Source organism: Brassica rapa, chromosome A07 (genome assembly GCF_000309985.2).
Source record: "Brassica rapa cultivar Chiifu-401-42 chromosome A07, CAAS_Brap_v3.01, whole genome shotgun sequence".
NCBI lineage: Eukaryota > Viridiplantae > Streptophyta > Magnoliopsida > Brassicales > Brassicaceae > Brassica > Brassica rapa.
Window position 1 is genome coordinate 5,161,561 of NC_024801.2, and position 24,171 is coordinate 5,185,731.

Here is a 24,171-nt window from a genome sequence, read left to right on the forward strand (position 1 = left end):
AAATGTAACAAATAGGTAAGATACATCTGACCGGATTAAATATCGATCGATGTGTAAGTGTTACATCGATCGTCGTGTGGTTGCCTTTGTCGAATGATGTCGACGTCTCGTCGTCGGTCGATATTAATTACTCCTACTTGGTTCTCCTAAATCTGAAAGAGATAAAACGAAAGAAATTAAATGCTAGCTAATAAAACAAAGTAAAATACCTAATAGTGGGTTGCCTCCCACTCAGCGCTTGGTTATAGTCATTTAGCTTGACTGTGGTAATGATTGGCTATTGGGTGGAGAAGCAGCTGCTTGTTGGAAAGCAAGCATCCACGTCATCTCTGCGCATTCTGGACCAAGATGCAATGAAACTTCTTGTGGCCTCATCATTTCTTGTCCATTTGTCATCCATCTTCCCAAGTACATTGGAGATGTTCTGTAGCCTTTCCTGAATGTTGTCAATGTTGACCTGGTGCCAGCCTATGTTGTCATAGACGTATTCTGAAAGATCTGTCAATTCCTTTTGCATTGACTCCACTGTCTTGTGTATCAGCTGCTCGCCGATTGGTATAGACTCGGCGTCGATCGATGCGATTATGTGTTCGTTGGTCGATCTCGGTGAGTTGCCGTCGATTGATTTTGGTGTTGTCCTGTCGATCGATGCTGATATCTGATGTTGAGCTGCGAGTTGCCTCTGAATGGCTTTGACTTCTTTCTGTAGCCATTCTGCGTGGTTTTCTAGTCCACTGATTTTGTTGTCGAATGGAAAGTATATGTCATCGCAGCGTTTGTCAAGTCGTTCCTCCATGGTGTTTAGAGCAGTGTAGATCTTGGATGTGATCTTGTCAAACTCTGCTGCTATGTAAGGAAGTAACTCCACAGGTTTCTTGCCATCGATCCAGGGTCCTCTTAGCCTGTCGATCGATGCTGATTTTACCTGCAAAAAACTTTGATTAGTAATGTTCTCAATATCCTTTTGGGCATCAAGTAATTGACTAGACAATTTATTTAAATCTATCATGACTGGTGATATAAAGTGGTCATGCATATCCTCGTAAGTCCTTAGCCTCTCATTCATTGCTGAGACTTTGGCGTCGAGCGATTTGAAGGTGCACATGTCGATCGATGTGGTTGGATGTTGGTCCTTCTTGCGAATGGTGTCCAGATCTTGCTGTAGTAGCTCGATTTTAGTGCTTAGCCAGTCCACGTTGTTGTTGAGAGGGCAATAAACGTCGTTTATCCTCGTGTCGATGTATGAGACTTCCCATTCATCCCTGTGTTGTGTTGAACATCGCGGTTCTGCAAGGATCTAAGCTGTAGGAAGACTGACGTCGATCGATGTTGCACGTGGTGCGTCGATCGATGCTGAGGTCATAGCTTCCTTCTCAAGTTGCTGACGTAAACTTTCAATTTCTGTCCTTATTTCTGCCATACATCTGAAAAGCTCATTGTAGCCTTTATCCAAAGGCTGGTGTGTTTCATCTACCAGTGTTTTGAGCTCCTCTCCCAGTTTCTCCTGTGTCCACAAATACCAAACACCATTTCATCGATTTCTTCTTTGGTGTAGAGTTCTGGTGCCAGTCTTGTGAGTGTGAAGGAAGTGGCATGTTCTGGAAGACAGATGTGGCTCTCTTCAAAAAGAGATGCTCTTTCCAGTATTTTCCTGGTGTTATCCTTTGTGACAGGTATCATCTCCCCAGCTGCGCTTCGTGCGTGTCCACGCTCATCTCTGTAGACTCCATATTCGTCCCTTTGTTCCCAAGTGAACTTTCTGGCTCCATACATGTCGAAAGAGCGGCTCCCACATTCATACCGTCTGTCGATCGACGTCGGTTCATCCATATCGATCGACGTTGGTGTTACCCTGGCGATCGATGTCTCCGTTATACTGTCGATCGATGCTTGCCCTTTTGGTTGGCGTGATAGATCTGGGTTGATCTCTATTGTGGTGACTCCTGCGTGGTTGTTAGAATCTGTTTGAATGACGTCTGGAGTGCCACGTTGCTGTGAGAATAGGTTGTCAGGTCCATTGGCTACTTGAAGGATGTCTGCTATGTCCTCTCTGGATACTTGTAAAATCCTTCCATCCATTGCACGTGCGTTGCCATCTGTGTCCCTGAAAATACCAAATTCATCAGCTGTTAGAAAACCGTAATCAATGTTTGCATAATTATTCAATTTAGAAATAGAAAGATTAGGGTTTAGAGTAGTATCGATCGATGTAGATACAGTTACATCGATCGATGGCAGTGTAATTTCTGCAGAACTTGTGTTCTTGAGATGATTGCTCTTCATGGATTTTTCTGTTGATGTAGAAGGAAGAGTGTTCATCTTTTTTGCTTGTGTTTTTGCTCTGATGTGTGTAGGTGGTTTCGGAGGTGCAAAACGATTTATATAGGTATCTATAAACCTAGTTGGGGAGGGAATATTCTCCTGCTCCTGGATTTTCGCTGCGGCTCGAATATCGATCGATGTTCCTTTGTGGGTGTCAAATCGATGTGAGCGGTTGTTTTGCTGGACGAGGGTGGGTATCGACCGATGCGGAGGGCACAGCGTCGAATGATGTTGGAAACGTGTTGGTGAACTTGTGTGTTTCAAGTCTTTCATCCGGCAAAGACATTTCTATTGCACGTTCTTTCCAGTAATCCTCATCGTATTCCTCGGTATGTTCCTCATTGGGTGAAGTAATTACAGTGTCAACTGCAAAACTTTCTTGGAAACCACTGTCTGCCCAACTGCCTATGGAATAATCATCATTTCCTCTCTTGTTTGGAGGTTGGAAGGCAAAATGTTGATAACAATGATTTGGTGAAGCGAAATGGTCAAGTGGGTGCATTACATCGAGTGACGTGTTGTTGTGGTCATCGGTCACCATTGACACATTGGAATCGATCGATGGAAAGGTTGGGGTGTCGATCGATTCCGAGTACTCTATTTTGTACTTCGATTCATACTCTGCTCCACAATGGCATGCGCCAATGAAGCCAAGTTCTTTCCCATAATCCACAGAATTAATGACCTTTCTCTTAGGTCGGATGGGGTCGTAGTGGATGTTTGGGTCTATGAGCGTTAGACACAATTTGTTCTTGTTCATGTCACATACAGCTCCTACTGTAGCTAGGAAAGATCTTCCAAGCAGAAGTGAAGAGTTCCAGTTAAGCTCGATGTCTAAGACATGAAAATCTACAGGGACAAGGGCATTACCAATCTGTACCTCCAGATCTCTTATGATGCCTCCTGATCGTTTCTCGGAAAGATCCACGAAGGTGAAGGATTCTGTTGAGGGTTCGATTGTCAAACCAAGCTGGTCTACCATGATCCTAGGGAGGATACTAACTGATGCTCCTGTGTCACACATTGAATGGGGAAATTCAACACCCTTGACTGCGCATGGTATTGCGAACTTCCCATGATCACTCTTCTTCGTCAATGTGATCCTGTGTTTCATCTTTCCTCTGACTTGATGAAACATTCTCCTAATGTCCTCCTCAGTTACCTTTATTTCTCTGAAGAACATCCACAACCGGTGTGTGAAATAAGCTTCATCAAAAGGTTTTTCGATTGGGATTCTGAGGACTCGTTTAGTGAAACTATCCATCTCCTTATCGTTAGCTTCCCTCTTAAGGTTTTTAGGAATCTTCTCCTTTCTTTTCCTTAACCTTCTCCCTTCAGATTCTTGTTCTTCTTGAACAGATTCTGGTGAACTATTTAAAGGGTTGGGTTTTGGTTCGGGTGGGTTTGCTAATGGTTTAGGTGGTGGTCTGAGTGCATTGATGTAATCATTATCGATTGAAGGTAACCGCACTCGGTATGTCAGAGGTGCATGTCGATCGATGGGAGGTGTGTTGTGACGATCGACGTCGGGCTCACTCTGTCGATCGATGTTTGGTTTAACCGATCGATCGATTTTATCATAGAAAGGGGAGGGTGGGTGAGGATGCTTAGCTGCAAATTCTTCATGAGTTAGAATTCGAACCGCATTGCATTCAGTCGAATTGGCAGACGTCGTCGATCGATGTCTGGAGCAATCCGTCCATCGATCTTCATCATGGTCTGTTGATCGATGCGTGTTCATCGACATCGGTCGACACCATTGGGATCCACCGAGACTCATGGAGCTTTCGATTTGGAAATCTCCTTCCTCAAGCTTTTCATTTCTCACCACTTGCCAAAAATCATCATCTATGATGGCATTTACGTGGAGTTTTCCTTTGTCGGCTCCTGCCTCTCTAGCAAAAGCTTCTTGCCTCTTTATAGTCTCGCCCGTCTGAATTACTTGAGTTTCAAGTTTTCTCACCTGAGTCCCTAAGGTCTCGATTTTGGTGTTCAGATTGTTGTAGGCAGAGTCTATCTTACCGTTGAAATCCTCGGTGATTTGTTGTTGTCCCAACAGTACTCGATCAAGCATCTCTTCGATCTTGCTTTCCTGAGTCTGGGGTGGTGGATTTTGGTAGTAAGAGTTCGATTAGCTCTTGTTGTTGTTGAAGGGTTTTTGAAATTGTGAATTTTGATTACTTCTTTGGCCATTTCCAAAGAAGTTTCTGTTTCCGTCCTGGTTTCCAAATTTCTGGAATCCGGTACCTCCAATATAGTTCACATCTTCTTCTCCTTCTGTATCTGCTACTTCTCCTTCAGCTGAACAAACTTGCTTCTTAAGAAGCTCGTGCACCACATCTAACTCAGCTCTTACTTCGTCTATCTGTTCCTTACCGATAGAGGCTACAGACTTCTTCCGTTCAGCGTCAGTGTTTTTGGTGCTGCTGCTGTTAGCAAGGTTTTCGATAAGTCTCACAGCTTCCAACGGATTCCGAGTAGTTAAGTTTCCTTCACTCGCCGTATAAAGAGCCATTTGATACTGTAAGACGAGACCTCGGAAGAAAGTGCTTAGCAGCTGCACGTCATTAAATCCGTGGTGTGGACAGTCTCGCTGGAAAAACCTAAATCTAATCCACGCATCTTTGAAGGACTCTCCAGCCTTCTGCGAGAATGTGGAAATTTTGTTCTGAAGTTCTTCAGCGCGCGCCTCATCGAAGAAGTTTCGTAAGAAATCATTCTTGATGTCGCTCCAGGATGTTAAAGATTCTGTGGGTTGCTGCCTAAGCCAGTGCATCGCTTCTCCATTCAGCGTGTATCTGAAGAGCTTGCACAGCAGGTAATCTTCGGGGACTCCTTCCATCCAAATGGCAGCGAGTAGATCCTCGAACCGTTCCAAATGGTCCATAGGATGCTCGTGCGGTAACCCAGAGTAGGGTATCTGCGATACGAGAGTGTAGTATTGAGACTTCAGCTCGAAATTCTGCTTCTGGATCTTCGGAAGTCGAATCGCTGATCTGTTGGAATAGTACTCAGCTGGGCGATTGTAGTCTGCCAGTGGTTTCGATCGACCGTCCTCATCTACAGGTTGAGCAGCTCCTGTAGCATCAACATCAGGGAATACAGTTCCCTGAGCATCTATTTTTTGACCTGTTGCATTACGCAGATGACCGGCCTGGTCATACAGGTTTCCGTTCTCATCCTGAGTTAGAATAATAATGTTTACCATTTTTGACGACACGGTATCGATCGACGTACGCGGTGTAGTATCGATTGTTGTCGAACGATTGGGATCGATCGACGATGACAGTCTGGTGTCGGTCGATGGTTGATTGTGCGTATCGATCGACGACGAAGTGCTTGCGTCGAGCGATGTGGAACGTTGACCTCAACGGATGGTGCGTTCCAAATGAGCAGGATCGTCTGAGAACAGCAAATCTTTCTCCTTGTTGCTTCTGGTACCGCTGGGCATGCACCTGAAAAGACAAGAAAAAGAAAAATTATTAGAAAAAGAGGGTAAAGAAAAGAAAAAGAATTAATAAAACTAAATCTAATGTCGATCAAAGCTCCCCGGCAACGGCGCCAAATTTGATACCACTCAAATTACCCTAAGGAGTGTTACTCTCATCAAAAGAGGTTCAGATGTAGTACTTAGGGATCGAATCCACAAGGAGCTAGGGAACAATTAAATCTAGTGTTTATTAATTCTAAAGGTTGTAATGTTTTAAATGAAATAGCAATAGTAACTAGCGAGTAAATGATAAATGTAACTTAGGTTGGAAATGATATTAGATGCAGGGCCACTATTCAGGTGTTGGAGATTATAATTTCTATAGATGCCTAACTGTTGCATGCATGATATATTAGAGCTCATTCGCTTAACTCAGTGATCAGCTGTCGCATGTACCACTGGTTAAAAGATGTCGACCGATACACCTTTGCCAACATCGATCGATTGTCAGTTGAGGACATCGATCGACGGGTTCTAGCCAGGCCTATGCGCGAGTATGAAAATGCTCTACTAAGATTCTAAATTGGCGGTTAGCCCTCTCTAGCAATCCTAATATGATAGATAGATGTCAGGATGGGATAACAAGGGTGCTTGAATATGCAATCCTATGATCAAGTTCTAGTTAGCTAGGCTAAAACAAGCAATGAATACAAATCTATCATGAATATCACAACAAGACAGATCTATAGTTTGGGGCTAATCCCACAAACCTATCTGAACCCTGGATCTAACAGTTGAACTACTCAGACATAGCAAAGCAATTCATATCAATAGATAAATAGAAACTCATAGAATAGATGATAAGAAAATGAAACAAGGAGTTCCAATCACAAGTGATCTTCTCTCCAAATGAAACTTGTAACAAAACAAGGTCTAGAAAAGAAAACCCCTCTCTGCCGTCAAAAACACTTGCAGTATATATTCTACTAGGTTAAAATCTCGTCAGGGCATTTTGGTAATTTGGCTTGGCCTTGGTTTTTAAGTCTGCTGAATCCAAAATGACGCGTCTGGTGTCTCGACATCGATCGACGGTACTTGTGTACATCGATCGATATTAATCTTCATCTGTCGAGGCATTTCCTGATATCGATCGTCAGCACTGATGCGCATCGATCGATTATTCTTCCTCTCGTCGACCTCTAAGTGGTCAGCTAGGGTGAAATGTCTTTTAAGCTCCAAAATGCTCCAAAGTCATAGCTTTACTCCAAAATGCACCTGAACCTGAAAACATACCTAGAAGAGTAGAAAACATAGATATATATATATAGTAAAATACTAATATACCATAGATAAAAATGGATCAAATCCAAGGTATATCAAGGATATTGAGAACATTACTAATCAAAGTTTTTTGCAGGCAAAATCAGCATCGGTCGACAGGCTAAGAGGACCCTGGATCGATGGCAAGAAACCTGTGGAGTTACTTCCTTACACAGCAGCAGAAGTTGACAAGATCACATCCAAGATCTACACTGCTCTAGACACCATGGAGGAACAACTTGACAAACTCTGCGATGACATCTACTTTCCATTCGACAACAAAATCAGTGGACTAGACAACCATGCAGAATGGCTACAGAAAGAAGTCAAAGCCATTCAGAGGCAACTCGCAGCTCAACATCAGATATCAGCATCGATAGACAGGACAACAGCAAAATCGATCGACGGCAACTCGCCGAGATCGACCAACGAACACAGAATCGCATCGATCGACGCCGAGTCTATGCGAATCGGCGAGCAGCTGATACACAAGACAGTAGAGTCAATGCAAAAGGAACTGACAGATCCTTTAGCATACGCCTATGACAACATAGGCTGGCACCAGGTCATCATTGACAACATTCAAGAAAGGCTACAGAACATCTCCAATGTACTTTAGAAGATGGATGACAAATGGACAAGAAATGATGAGGCCACAAGAAGTTTCATTGCATCTTGGTCCAGAATGCGCAGAGAAGACGTGGATGCCTGCTTTCAAACAAGCAGCTGCTTCTCCACCCAATAGCCAATCACTGCCACAGTCAAGCTAAATGACTATAACCAAGCGCTGAGTGGGAGGCAACCCACTATTAGGTATTTTACTTTGGTTTTATTAGTTAGCATTTAATTTCTTTTTTTTATTTCTTTCAGATTTAGGAGACCCAAGTAGGAGGCATTTAACGACGAGACGTCGACATCGTTCGACATAGGCAACCACACGACGATCGATGTAACACTTACACATCGATCGATATCTAATCCGGTCAGATGTATCTTCCTTACTTGTTACATTTCGTACATCATAAACTTTTCATCATAACTCCAGCTGAGTTACACTGGGACAGTGTAATTTAAGTCTGGGGGGAGATTTACTGATACAATTTATTTTATGCTTAGCTATTGAAAATAGGGACTATAATCCTATATTGATTTAAACATGAATATTTAATCAATATTTAGCCCCATTTTAGATTTACTGATTGCTGATAGCACTAAAGATGCTAAAGCGGATCAACCTATCAACTACACACTTGCCTTGAACCGTATGAAGTAACCAAAGCTGATTTCCAACACTAAACCTGACATAACCGCTTGTCTTGCGGCTTGGTATACATGGGATCGGATTCTTCAGACAGGTCTGGAAGGTAATACCTGGTTTGGATTATTTATCACATTTTCTCTCTCTAGTTCGACCCTAGATTCGTTAGTGAGTAAAAAAATAATAATAATAATATAATAAAAACAAATAAATAAATAAATAAGATCTATTGTTTAATTATGATGAGTCTGAACAGGACTTGGTGGCTAAACCCATTAAGGCTTGATTCATAAAGACTCAAAAAAAGAGTTCGAAACGGAACTTAGAGGCGGCAATCTTCAAGGCTTGCTTTGCAAAGAACTCTTGGATATAGGTCAAAAAGAAGTGAACAGAACTTGGTGGCAACCACCATTAAGTTTTGATTCATGGAAGCCTGTCCAATCTTGGTCACTGATCCTGCAATGGAAGCAGACTTTGACTCAAGAGAGAAATTTAGAGAGAGAAAAACTAGAAACTAACTTTTACCTGCAGCTCCAGATACCTGTCTGAAATCCTTGCATCATGTGATCGATACTCCCAAGGTAAAGCATTCACTTTATATTTATGCTAAGAAATGAAATCAGTAGAGGGGATGTCAGACGTGAATTAATGAGTTGTGTTATGTTGGAAATGGTTGCTAAGCTAGGATATTGCATAGTGTGCTTTTGTGATTATGACCTTTTAAATGTGGTTGCAAAATTGTTGAGAAAAGATTTCTATGTCTTTAAAATCTTAAATCCCTAAATATTTTCAAACCTCTTTCAGAGAGACTGCCTGTATGTTTTGCTTGAGGACAAGCAAAAGGGTAAGTCTGGGGGAGTTGATCCCTTGGATTTGACCCATTTTTATCCATGGTATATTAGTATTTTACTATATATATATTTATATTTTCTACTCTTCTAGGTATGTTTTCAGGTTCAGGTGCATTTCGGAGTAAAGCTATGACTTTGGAGCCTTTTGTAGCTTAAAGGACATTTCACCCGAGCTGACCACGTAGAGATCGACGAGACGATGAACAATCGATCGATGCGCATCAGTGCTGTCGGTCGATACCAAGAGATGCTTCGACAGATGAAGATTAATATCGATCGATGTACACAAGTACCATCGATCGATGTCGAGACATCAGACACGCGACATTTGGATTCAGCAGACTTAAAACCCAAGGCCAAGCCAAATTACCAAAATGCACTGACGAGTTTTTAACCTAGTGGATTATATACTGCCTAAGTGTTTTGACGGCAGAGGAGAGCTTAGAAGAGAGTTTTTGTTACAAGTTTCATTTTGAGAGAGATAGAAGAGAGTTTTGGAGAGAAGATCACTTGTGATTGGAACTCCTTGTTTTCATTTCTTTTCATCTATACTATGAGTTTCTATTTATTTATTGTTATGTGTGAGAACCGAAATTCGCACTGTCGATTTTCGTTTAAATTGGGAAACTAGAAAAACCCTAATTTCCTAGAAGTCCCGGATCTCTGCGAGAGCCAACGACAAGTGACCAAATATATGCAAAAATCATGAAAAGATAACAAACGAGTTTAGGGAAAACAGTAGGTCTTGTTTCGAGTCCGCGTAAGAGCGTTGCGATCATTACAAGAGGTCATAAAAGCTTTGGCTGCAAAGGCTGTCAGCAAGTTACTTAGTTCTAGCGGCCTAATAGCTCAAACCTAGTTGAGTCGCAGCTCGATAACAAAAGACGAAAAAGATACAGAAAAGGTTTTTGATTGATTTCGGACTGAACCTTGTTAAAGGCTGTCTACGTACCCCTTTTGAGGATCAAACCGAACGTAGTTCAATTGATAGAGCCGGACAAGAGATCGAACTGCCTGGACGAGTTCGTCTAGTAATTGAGTGCCAGACATAGAAACCGAACTTGTCGAGAATAAATCCTAAAATTTCTAAGTGCAAAGAATTCCGAGTCTAAAAATTGTCTCTCTCTCCATGCCTCTCGCCTAGGACTCCTTATATACTCGCTCCAATGTCAGTTTACGCTTTTACTCTTCTGCCCTTAAGCCGTCATGGCATAAAATGGAGATATTCCATTTTTTCCGATCTTCGTAATTATCTTCAAAATTCCGTATTTATCCGCAGAAACTTGACATTTATCTTCCCTTGCGAACCAAGCATAAACCGTCCTACGGTTTACAGGCTTTTGGTTAAGAAATCGTAAGATGGGCCTCGAGTCGTGTCTTAGGTCCCTTTGGGCCGTATTCTGACTCGAAACGTCTATTGCGACTTCTTTTGATAAAGAACAGACTTTCCGCAGTTTTTACCGCAAAGTTTGATCGATGAATTAGAATGGCGGAAAACATGAACTGAGTTCGCTACGGTCTTCGGAAAATATCATTGAAGGATAGACGAGAATGCATGGACTGGTGTCGTATCGACATTTCGGAAGAGCTCGGTCGCTACGTAGCGACCGAGTGGGACGGACACTCGGTCGCTACGTAGCGACCGAGTGGGACGGACGCTCGGTCGCTACGTAGCGACCGAGCTGTGTGCATTCTTGGTCGCCGCGTATCGATCGAGCTTGGCTTGTCTGCGGTCCGATTGCCATACTCGAGCTTGTCCGCGGCTGATTTGGATACATGTCCGTTGCCTTCGGACAATCGTATTTAGTGGTTCGATTGAGATTTGAACAAGATTTTACCGCAAGGCTCTTCGTAAAGATATCTTTACGAGGATTATTTTTCGTAAAAATGTTCATGACGATTTTTACGGACTTTCTGACATTGATTTCGTCGTTACCGATTTTGACCCCAACAGTTAGCCCCCCAGCTCGTTAGAACCATGAGCTTCTAGCGTGAGGTTCTAGCGAGTGGCTTGGCAAGTTAGGCAAGTAAGGTGAGTTAGGTGGAATTAATGGTTGAAAAGGTCAGCGAAAAGTGGTCTTCTCGCTCTTCTAAAAGTAGAACGCGATAAGATTGGGGCTGCGCCTTATGACGGCTGCCTACGTACCCTTGTTGAAGGGATCAAGCCTTTCGTAGTTCGTCTTGGAGTTAAGATTCTTATGACTAGTTTTCCAGCGAGACCATTACGGTCTAGTTTATATGTATTGGTTATTAGGAGTGTTGCTGCCGATGGCATTTTGTATGGGTGTAGAAGGAAGACTACGAGTTGTCATCTCGTAATCTAACTCTGTGTGAACTGCTATATCCGTAATCTGTTTCGAGAGTTTTCCGCAGTGTGTAAACTTGCGGAATTTCTGAAGATTCTCGAATATTGGCAAAGAGACAAATTTTGGGATCTCGTATCAGGGTGTTTGATACTATGCCTAGAGATGTTAGAAACCTGTGCGCTGGGTTTAGGGCAAGACCTAGGTTTACTCCTGGTTTTAGAGGGTGCGATGACTAATTCGACTTACATACCCCGTTTCAGTTTCATCATGATTCCATACCGATTTAAAGTCTGCGATAGGTTCTCGGCTTATACGACTTGTATGGTTGGAACCGAGCATCTCTCCTAGGACAAGCCTCCTGGAAGTGCTGACCAAAACTTTTGGGTTTCTTTTATAGCGCTATTATTCTTGTGTCGGATGTACGAGAGTCATCTCTACGAGATGGCTAAGTCTGTTTAGGACGTTAAGAGTTTGTTGTGATCAGCAACAAACTTAATGGTAAAAATTTCCATTTTGAGTCTTCGCGAAGAATATATTTTGAGAAGATGTTAGTGCGTATGACTGTGTGGTCTTCCATGAAGGTGTTTTTACCGAGGAAGGAAATTTTGTCGAAGAACTAATCTTCAGGCGTCTGCGATGTCTCGTGATGCTGAAGATTTGTTATTCTTTCGTATGCCACGTTTCGTGCTTGAAATGTTTGCGGGCTTGAAGATATTTCGCGATGTTGCAAGGGTTTAGTCTTAGCCATGCGTTTGAGAAACATTCTGGTTTGATTATGAATGTTAGCGGGCAAAATTGTTGTTCATGTTTGGATGCTAATAGTTTTATTTGCGATCGAGGAATTATGACTGAGGTTTCGCGTAAATTTGTCTATGGGAAGAAGCAATTTCCTTCATAGTACTTTGTGAAGTGTTGGCCTTCCGAGATCAATTTCGTGCATTTTTGAGGATGTTTCGTACAGCTCTAGAAGCTTTCTTACAAATTTTTCCTTACACGCCGCGTATTATGGGTAAAACATAGCGGGCTTAAAGTGAATTGTGGAATGGATCGAACTTGGTCGATTGTCGAAAAGTTTAGATTTTCCGTTAACCGTTTGATTGTTAGGACTTTGTTTCGTTACTAAGAATTTATCATATGCTTTCCGACTGTGGGCTATACGATAATTTATCATATCATATAACCGGTTTTACGAAGGTTGTAAATCAGTGATATGTATACATATGTCAAAGTAGCGTTGTTTCTGCGGGTTTTACGAGAAACGTTTCTGCTGTGATTTTGATCTTAGGCGAAAGTTGCTTGGAGTTACTCATGGAGTGTTACCGAAGTTTATTTCAATAAGATCTAGTCGCATAACGTTTTTCATAGGTTTTTTGAGAGGATTCTCTTGACACATTCGTTTCTTGAACGAATTGGTCAACCAGAGGTGGATCTAGCTAAACATCGGGAGGGAAGTGCTCCTTTTAATGTGTACGATGCTACATTTATTCTCGAGTTTTTTTCGTCGCAAATGTTTTCGATGCTTTTCCGTGACTTGCTTGGTACAACGGAAACTGAAAGAATTGTTTTGGTGATTGAAGATTTCTCGTAAAAAATTTTAAAACGAAACTGGCTTTCTGAAGCCGGAAAAGGCTTCAATACTTTGGCTAATCGTCGAGTTTCAATTTGATATTGGTACAAGTTTTCTGTACGCATGATTGCGACAAGAAATGATGTATAGTTTTTGAGATTATGTTCATGATCATCTGGATATGTTGCTAGCGTTTAGACGAATATTAAGATTGTCGTTTGCCTATTCTTGACGATTTGCAGAAGTTTTTGAAATTTGGGAGTATACGAGTATAGTATACGTACCTACTCCCCCCCCCTTTTTTTTACGAAAGAAAACGGTTGAACCGATATATTGAAGGGTTGTGTACGTTTCTTCTTCTGATGTTTGGAATGATCGATAATTCAGGACGATTTATAGACGACGCTTGAACTGTGATTTGGTTGTTTCCACGTTGACGACTTGGGATATGTCGGTTCCGAGAAAATTGCCAGAAACGAATCGGTTTTAAGACGACGTTCATGTCTCTAACTTTTTCTCTCTTTAGGAAGCGAGCTTGATATGCGTGGGGATCATTTCTCGATTTTCGGAGAGTTTAGATCGGTATGCAAGATCTGGATGAACAATTATGGAACAATATATCGAGACAGGAAAAATCGCTTAAAACTTAGTTCGCTAGACTATCTGCCTAGGTTTTACGTTCCCTAAAGTTCTATGGCAGCCTCAAAGTAATTTCCTACGAAAATTCCAAATTTGATTTCAAAAATTTCAAGTCGGAAATACCTTAGTTCTCTCGAAGATGCAGTTTTGTCTTCTCAGTTTTGCTTGCTCATTTCCCTTTCCTCTTCTCGTGTATGTTCGCCATTTCTGATATTGGTGTTTATCCTTTGAAACTTGACATTTATCTTCCGAACTTGAATGTTATCTTCTCCTTAGATAAGATGTCGATTTTTGTAAAAAGGTTCAACGTAATCGTATAGTTAAGGTGGCTAAGATGTTTAGTTAACCGTTGCCGTTTTATACGATTAATCTGAATCCATGCGAGAAAACAAGTCTTTGCGGGTTTTTTTTTTATCGTAAAGTTTCAAAGGTAACTCCGATAGAAACAAGAGACGTTTCGATCAAGACTTGAAGGAGAATACAAAGCTGGAGGTAAGGGCGAGTAGGAGCAAACGAAGGAGTTTAGACGAGTCTTATTTGTTTTTGTCGTAAAATCTCGACGGAAACTCCGATTGAGACGAAACGAAAAGCGTTTTGATCGGGATTCAAAAGAGAACACAAATGAGTAACTTTTTGAAGCCTGAAAGGTCGCAATGTAGCGAGCTGGGGGTCTGCCAGGTCGCTACGTAGCGAGTGGAAGTAAGCCAAGAAGAGTCCTACTTGTTTTCGTCGTAAAATCTCAACGGAAACTCCGATTGAGACGAAACGAAAAGCGTTTCGATCGGGATTCAAAAGAGAACACAAAGGAGGAGCTTTTTGAAGCCTGAAAGGTCGCAATGTAATAGCTGGGGGGTCTGACAGGTCGCTACGTAGCGAGTGGAAGCAAGCCAAGAAGAGTCCTACTTGTTTTCGTCGTAAGAAACTCCGATTGAGACGAAACGAAAAACGTTTCGATGAGGATTCAAAAGAGAACCCAAAGGAGGACCTTTCTGAGGCCTTACAGGTCGCTACGTAGGGACTGACGGTCTGACCGGTCGCTACGTAGCGTGTGGAAGCAAGCCAAGAAGAGTCCTACTTGTTTTCGTCGTAAAATCTCAACGAAAACTCCGATTGGGACGAAACGAAAAGCGTTTCGATGAGGATTCAAAAGAGAACCTAAAGGAGGACCTTTCTGAGGCCTTACAGGTCGCTACGTAGCGACTGACGGTCTGACAGGTCGCTACGTAGCGACTGACGGTCTGACAGGTCGCTACGTAGCGAGTGGAAGCAAGCCAAGAAGAGTCCTACTTGTTTTCGTCGTAAAATCTCAACGGAAACTCCGATTGAGATGAAACGAAAAGCGTTTCGATAAGGATTCAAAAGAGAACCCAAAGGAGGACCTTTCTGAGGCCATACAGGTTGCTACGTAGCGACTGACGGTCTGACAGGTCGCTACGTAGCGAGTGGAAACAAGCCAAGAAGAGTCCTACTTGTTTTCGTCGTAAAATCTCAACGGAAACTCCGATTGAGACGAAATGAAAAGCGTTTCGATGAGGATTCAAAAGAGAACCCAAAGGAGGACCTTTCTGAGGCCTTACAGGTCGCAATGTATCGAGTGGAGAGTTGGCTTGAGCTCGGTCGCTACGTAGCGAACGAGCAGTGTGCGTGCTCGCTCGCTACGTAGCGACCGAGCAGTGTGTGTGCTTGGTCGCGACGTAGCGACGAGCAGCGTGTGCGTGCTCGGTCGCTACATAGCGACCGAGCCGTGTGTGTGCTCGGTCGCTACGTAGCGACCGAGCAGCTTGTGCGTTCTCGGTCGCTACGTAGCGACCGAGCAGTGTGCGTGCTCGGTCGCTACGTAGCGACCGAGCTGTGTAATCGTTTTGTTGTGTTTCTTTTTCCGCGATTAACCTAGGGGGTTTTCAGCGGTTTTTGGGAGAACAAGTTTTATCTTTCCGAAATATTTTCGGAAAACGTGTTTTGGTAAAAACCCTTACGCATCGAGATTTCTTTTGTTCGGTAATGAGCCAAACTTACGGGGTTTGATAAGATTTATCGTTTCCCTTTATGTTTACAAAGAAATATCGCGAGCTTGTTTTAGTGCTCTTCCTGTGGCGGAAGGTCGCGACTAAGTTTACGATTTTGTTGAACAGTAGGCGTTTGCGTAAGCGTGAACCATAGGAGCAGTCAGTGCTGCTAGTTTGTCTTTCATATATCCAGACATTGTTTCGATCAAGCGTTTTGTGGCCATGAGTAAGAGTAATCCGTAACCCCCCTCCTTATAGCGCCAAACTGTGAGAACCGAAATTCGCTACGGCTTCGGAAAATAGCATTGAAGGATAGACGAGAATGCATGGACTGGTGTCATATCGACATTTCGGAAGAGCTCGGTCGCTACGTAGCGACCGAGCGGGATGGACCGTCTACCAAGGTTCAGGAGCGCTACAAGACGGGTTAACGGGCAATCCAGCCAAAGTTACAAAAAGTGCAATTCATAACTAGGCCAGGCCAACCACTAACACGTCCCGTCAGACCAAAGCCTAAGGCTTCTCAACCCGTACTCTAATCTGACGTTGTGTTAGCTCGGACAAGCTAATATCAGAACAACAAGGCATTTGCACAAAACATTCGCTTTATATATCTATATATAATATCTGGTTTACAATACACAAAATATTAAACAAATGGTGGCATGCCAGGAAAGCGAAAGTACATACTTATAGTCTGAAAGCGTCTTAAGCAAAAAGATCCAAATCTTCACCAGCCAGCCTAGCCTCCCGCGCCTTCTACAAGCTCACTACTGGTCACCTGAAAACAACAACGAGTGAGGAGTGAGTAATCTAGCATTACTCAGCGAGTTACAATCCCCAACTAACAAATACAACCCCTCGCTATCCCACCCCAAACAATCTAAAGCGAGAGGTTCACCTAACAACACAATTCAATAACAATAAGCAATATCTGAAATATGCAGCGGTAAAAGATAGCAAGATAACTAGCATTATGCTAATTACTAGCTTATCACCAAAATCAAACTCGATTTAAACCAGGGTTTAACAATCCAAAACACGATATAATATATATATATTAAACTCGGGCCCTGGTGACGTTATGTTCCTCCTTCACTATCGGCAATATCCTATCTTCCTACCACAAAGGCCAGAAGAAGAAACTTTCAACCGACCGCGGTCCCCTGTCCTTCGGGTCACCGCGCGACAGCCCACAGTCCTTCGGGTCACTGCCACATTACACCGTCGTGTAATCACTCAGCCATAGGCCATGACCCCGTCTATCTGAGTCTTCCCGATCCAGCGAATAAGGGGTTTCCTTGAACCCGCCGGGTACGAGGTCTGAAGGAACACTAACTCACCCCAATATGCCTAGCATTGTGGGTTACACAAATGCTATCGGCCAATATATGATTAATACTAAACCCGGTAAAAATAACACAAGGTTCCTAGTATTAACTACCACACGATTAACACATTCAACTTCAAACATGCCTAGCATTGTGGGTTACACAAATGCTCTATGGCCAATATATGATTAATACTAAACCCGGTAAAATAACACAAGGTTCCTAGTATTAATCGCAAATTAACACAATCAATCATATTCTAGAATCTAGCATAAAGACTAATTCCAGAATACCTAACTATCCACAACTTAGCGATATCATCTAAGCATTCGCTGACTAACCAATCAACTTAACCATTAGCATGCTACTACGGTTCTCAAGCAATAACTAAGCATGCTATCAACTTAATCAACATAACCTCAATTATTAACTACTCAAACCGTTACTCAGTTAGACTTGGCCTCCTGCCATGATCCAACTTCTAAGTAACGGGACCCTGCATAAAAACAACTCAGCAATCAATTGATTATAACTCACAGTTTTTGGTTGACCGTGGCCTTGTCCCCAAACCCGACTTCTGCGTTCCGAACCCTTTCCCGACCTTCACAAGTAGACCCACGTCTGGACTGATCTCCACTTGAACTGGTCTTCACTAGAACTTATCTCTCTTTACTTGAACAGAACCTTCTCCAAGTGCTGACTCAAAATCAGCAGAGTAATTGTTCTTGAAAACTGCCTAAATCGCTCGAAAACTATCGAAACTCAATCTTTCTTTCTTTGCTTTCTCTTTATGTTTTGAAGTAGGTTTGATGTGTTCTGGATGGGTTGAAATGAGAGGGGGTGTGACACCCCCGATCGTAGATAACCGGAAATGACACGGTCGATGTTCCCTGATGGTCGACCCGAGGTTCTCGAAATAAATCCGATCACCTTAGACCAACAACCAAAGAACACAGACTCTCCTATCGGATATTACTCTAGGCTTTTCAACCCGATAAAGCAATATTCGATAGTTAGTTCGTCCCGGACAAGGACTAATATCATATGAGAACTCATGATTTATAAACATCTTTTATACATTATTTATTTACTTTAAACATCTTACAAACTGTTATAGTTTACCCTACGGCCTATCGCCCAACAACATTTTAAGTAAATATACATCAAAATGTACGTTGCAAGGACAACAAAATACTACCGCTGGTTGGCCGCTCCTTCCGTCCAAAAGATTTAAGTGTCTCCCGCCTAAGGGTTACCTGCACACACAAATGAGTCATGAGCAACTAGTTTACTCAGTGAATCTAGAATCACAACACAATGAATAATAAATCAAGCAATTATCAAATGCATATACATGATCATGCAAGTACTAGTACTATACTTTAATATCGATCATCATTGTGAATTCTTATTTTTAAACATCACTTCCACAACACCCGCCCGTTACCATACTCATATAATACAATATATATACTAGACCCGAGAAACCACTAAGGCTAACCGAGACTAGTGAGTTAGCATCACCATCACTGTCGAATGTCCGGTATGAACAATCCGACACTGCATCGTCATGCAGTACACGGTCTCCAGGGAGCTACCCCATCATCGTGTCTTCATGACCTTGTTCCATTCGCAGGACCAAGTCACGGTAATGCGGGGGCTTTAGGGATAGTGAATATAACAAGACTTCACATCATTTTACTTCACATTAATTTACTTCCATATTTATTTCAAATTAATCTATAATTAATCCTTAATTAATCATAATTAACTCTTAATTAATCCTAGATTAATCCTTAATTAATCTCATATTAATCTTATTAATCCAAGATTAGTACTTAATTAATCATGATTACTTCTTAATTAATCTCAGATTAAATTCTTAATTAAACCAAGATTAATTCTTAATTAAACCAAGATTAATCCATAATCAAAACCATGATTATTTCATAATTAAGATTAGTACTTGGGAACAAGTACTATGATTATGATTAACCTCACTTTAACCTTTTGATTAATCTTTAAGTGTAAGCGTTTACACTAAGTAAACCCATACACTTTTTAAAGGATTCAAAGACTTTACTATCTAATTGAGATACTACAATTTAAACTCAATCATGTACACATTCATGATCTATCTCATCTTCTCTCTAGACTCACCTAAAGATTAGTCTTGAAACTGGCTTGGACAAGACTTGAGTTCCACTTGAACAAGGCTGAATGGACAGGACTGGATACTTCAAGCTTTACTCTACCTCTGACCTGAAACAGAGTGGTATGATCACAAGATCAGTTCGGTTCATGCCTTAACACCTTAGATCAGATCAGTTCAAGCTTGGTTCTGCTCAGACTATACAAGTTCAGCTCGGTTCTAGTCAGTCTACCAAAGTTCAGGACAAGATCAGACTGAGTTCAAATCGGTTTACTCAAAGCCAGATCAAAATATCATAGCTGGTGGTTCTAAAAGGTTGATTCAAACTGAAATTAACAAGAACTGAACTGTATCAGAACTTATACAACTGATCCGACCAAGACCTAAACTAAACATCAACTGTTCTGATCAGATACTGACTGAGGCAAGGAGACCAAAGCTTACCAAGATGAACCAAAGGACTAGATGGCCTCAGCTGATCCTCTTCTCCAAGGTAAGCTTGTGGCTGGACTGATCAAAGAGAAAGATCAAGGTCTGATCATGATCTGAACTCAACTAGGTCTAGGGTTTTATTTAAAAATCTCACCTTCTGATCTTTCCCAAGGTAAGAAACTGAGCTAAGGTTGAAGATTAGGTCACCACCAATTTTTCTTGATTTATTTTCTTGATTTTTCTCACTGATTTTTCTGTTCTTCTTTCTCTCTTTCTCACTGAAATGCTCTAGGTTTTTCTGCAAGGTTCTGAACGTGGGAAGCAGCTGGAGAGGGGTTAAATGTGAGGTGAGCTTGCTTCAGGTGAGGGTTTCACTCAGGACAAAGCTAAGCTGAGTGGGGACAGCTGGCCAGCTGCTTCAGCACTCTCAGCACAAGCTGCTGTCCTTTCCTTAACCTGAAGAAACTCCAGCCCTTTCATGTGCTTCTCACATGACAATCTAAGAAACAAGGCAAGCAGGCAGCTTGTGATTGTCATGTGACAGTTACTGAAGAAGCTAGGCAAGCAGGCAGGTGCAAGTCATGCGATTAAAGACTGAGCAAGCAGGTTGGTGGAAGACATGAGTCTGGTCCAAAATTAATTGTAGCAGTTGGTTGATAATTTTCAATAATTTTTCAACCAAATATTCCTTGTCTTTGGCTCTCGTCTTGCTCTCGGAAAATCTCTTCCAGTTTAATAAAAATTCGACCAAAATATTAAGACTCGACCAAACTATCAAGTGAAGGTCTTTCAACCACAAGACAGTCCCTTCGAGAAATTAATCTACCGGGTCGATCTTTATTTTTATTAATCCTTGTTGAACAAACTAAAAACTGGTCGAACGGAATTTTTCTCGACCAAAAATTTATTGGCTCATGAGGGTTATTACAGGGGGTCGTGGTCTATTTTTAGGAATCAGCAACCAATCAGGAGCAAGCCTTGTGGCAGCCCGTGTGTCGCTTCGCATGGCTCCAGACGCATGCGCGGCGGCACCTCGTGCTCCACTTGTCCTTCAGTATGGCCTGCTCACATGCAAGGTGACACCACGCCCTCTACCTGTCTGGATGCATGGCCTGCTCACATGCAAGCTGACACCACGTCCTCCACATGTCTGGCCGCATGGCCCGGTCGCATGCATCGTGACACCTCGTGCTTGGCCGTTCCACCTCGTGCTCCACATGGCTGGCTGCATGCCTTAGTCTCATGCAGGATGACACACCCACGTCCAGATGGCCTGCTGCATGACTGAAGTGCATGCAGGTCGACACCCCATCTCACACATGGCTGGCCGCATGCTTCGGTCGCATGCATCGCAACACCTCGTGCTTGGCCGTTCCACCTCGTACTCCACATGGCTACTTGCATGTACATGTTGCATGTACTGCAACACTTCCTGCTTCCCTTGACACACACACTGTCAAGAGCCTGACACCACGTCCTAAACACATACACATCAAGCCACCTCGAGCTTCTCGGTCGATTTGGCCGATTTCGGCCTTTCCGGTGAATTTTCGTCCCTTGATCAATCCCAAATATTTTCTACCCCCGTTCTGATGGCCTGAGTATTTTTAATAAACCCTACTAGGACTCTGATCTTGAGGAAAAATATTTACCGAGCTTTCGGCTTCTTCAAAAAATTTCGTAATACCGAAATTTAGGGTTTTTCGCCCAATTTTTGGTCTTCCTGTTGTGCTTCCTAAAGTGTCTTGCTTCAAACATCATTTGAATCAATCTACTACATTGTCTGACCATTTTCTAGTGGCATACTTGACTCATGGTTTAGACAAGAACAATCTGATACTCAACCATTCTTTTTTTTTTAAGGGTTTCTACATTCTCCCCCCGTTAACAGAATTCGTCCTCGAATTCTAAGGCTCTGAGGGGCCTCCTTCTTCCATTACAACGTCCTCTCGGAAAAACTCCGGGTGATCGTTTTAAATATCGCTTCATCCTCCCAAGTAACATGAATCTTGTTTTGTCTTCCCCAGAATACTTGTACTTGAGCAATCTCACGATTTTTGAGCTTCCGAATACGCCGTTCTCCTAATCTGATTGGTCCTTCCGGATACGTAAGGTTTGTCTCCAACTCCTCGATTCTCTCGGGCTCAACAGCACTTGGATCCCGTATATGTTTCCGAAGCATGGAGACATGGAATACTGGATGTAGATGCATATCTGCTGGCAGATCCAATCGGTAAGCTACCTCACCAACTTTTCCGATGATCTTGTATGGACCAATGAACCTGATCGCAAGTTTCCCGACCTTGCCAAATCTGTCCTTCCCTTTCTGTGCAGAAACTTTCAAATAGACCAAATCTCCTATCTTGAAAGTTACCTCTCTTCTTGACTGGTCTGCGTACTTCTTCTGACGGTCTTGAGCCTTCTTCATGTTGGCCTGAATCGTCTCCAGCTTAATCATGGTCTCCTGAACAATAGGTGACCCAAACATTCTTCTTTCGCCCACTTTCGTCCAACACATAGGCGTCTTGCATGGCCTTCCATATAAAGCTTCATAAGGTGACATTCCTATGCTCGAATGTTGACTGTTGTTATACAAGAACTCAACCAATGGTAAATGCTTCTCCCAAGTTCCTGCCCAATCGAGAATACACATCCGAAGCATTTCCTCGATGTTCTGAATGGTTCTCTCGGTTTGGCCATCTGTTTCTGGATGGAACACCGTGCTTCTGTACAGTTTAGTTCTCAAGGCTTCTTGCAATGCTTCCCAGAATGATGCTGTGAACCTTGGATCGCGATCTGAGACGATGTATGAGGGTACACCATGTAACTTCACGATTTGGTCGATGTATAGCTCGGCCAACACTTCAACTTTATCAGTGTCCCGCATAGGCAACAAGTGTGTAACCTTGGTTAACCTATCCACAATCACCCATATCGAGTTGTTCGATCTACCTGGAGCAGTGGGTAATCCGGTAATGAAATCCATGGAGATCGAGTCCCATTTTCATTGAGGTATCGGAAGACTTTGTAACAATCCTCCTGGTACTTGATGCTCGACCTTGACTTGTTGACAAGTTGCACACTGAGCAACCCATTGCGCTACTGATCTCTTCATGCCTGGCCAATGATAGTATCTTCTCACGTCTCGGTACATCTTCGAACTTCCAGGATGGATACTAAGTAAAGAATGATGTGCAATCCTTAGTATCTCATCTCTCAGCCCTTGTCCTTTAGGAACCGTGATTCTCCCATTAATTAGCAAGGTTCCGTCCTCCGCCATGTAGTATCCCGCACTATTTGGCCTGCCTTGTCCTCTGAGTTCCTCAGCGATTTTCAATAACTTTTCATCCTTAAGTTGTTCTTCTTGAATTTTCTGAATCAAGCTGGCCTGATTCACCGCTTGAAGTCCCAATGGCTTGCTTGTCTGCCCTTCCAAAACAACCATCTTCACTTGTTTCAACTCCTGGTTCAACAGCTCCACTTCTTTTTCTAAATCTGAGTCCAACTATCTTCGACTTAAGGCGTCCGCAACAACATTCGCTTTACCAGGATGGTAGCGAATCCGTATGTCGTAGTCTGCCACAAACTCCATCCACCTACGCTGGTGCAGGTTGAGATCTGGCTGAGTGAAGAGGTTATTAAGACTTTGATGGTCCGTGTATACCTCCACTTCTTTTCCATACAAGTAGGATCTCCAAATTCGCAAAGCGAATACCACGGCCGCTAACTCCAAGTCATGTGTACTGTAATTATCCTCATGCTTCCGTAGTTGTCGCGAGGCATACGCGATGACTCGCCCATCTTGCATAAGAACACAACCTAACCCAACTCGTGAAGCATCTGTGTACACCGTGTAAGGTTTACCTTGCTCGGGCAAAGCTAACACAGGCGCGGTCGTGAGAGCTTCCTTCAACTTCTTGAATGCCTTCTCGGTTTCTTCCACCCATAAGAAAGGAACTCCTTTACCGGTAAGTTTAGTTAAAGGCTTTGCAATGGAGGAAAAGTCCTTAACAAACTTCCGATAATAGCCCGCAAGTCCAAGAAAACTTCTCACTTCTGTCACAGTGGTAGGTCGAGGCCATTCTCGTATGGCTTGGACCTTTTCTGGATCAGCAGCCACGCCCTCTCCTGATACTATGTGACCCAGAAATCCTATCTCTTTCTTCCAAAACGAGCACTTGCTGAACTTGGCAAATAGCTTCTGATTCCGTAACCTCTCCATAACTAGTCTCAGATGCTCGTTGTGCTCCTCCTTACTTCTCGAATACACCAGAATGTCGTCAATGAAAATGATCACGAACTTATCAAGGTAGTCGTGAAACACTTCATTCATCAAGCGCATGAAATCCGCAGGTGCGTTTGTGAGACCAAAGGGCATAACTACGTACTGCCCATACCTCGTCCGAAACGCCGTCTTCATAATGTCTGACTTGGCAATAGGAATTTGATGATACCCTGATGCCAAATCAATCTTCGAAAACCAACTAGCTCCCTTTAGTTGGTCTAATAACTCGTCTATCTTCAGAAGAGGATACTTATCTTTTATCGTGATGTTGT

The 24,171-nt window shown here is 42.7% G+C and overlaps 1 non-coding gene across 1 annotated transcript; it reads left to right on the plus strand.

Annotated features, from left to right (window-relative positions):
* The first annotated feature begins 4,892 nt into the window (after window positions 1-4,892).
* On the plus strand, window positions 4,893-4,998 carry LOC117126961. Its single transcript, XR_004449722.1, has one exon. It is a non-coding gene; the product is annotated as a small nucleolar RNA R71 (small nucleolar RNA).
* The last annotated feature ends 19,173 nt before the right edge of the window (window positions 4,999-24,171 follow it).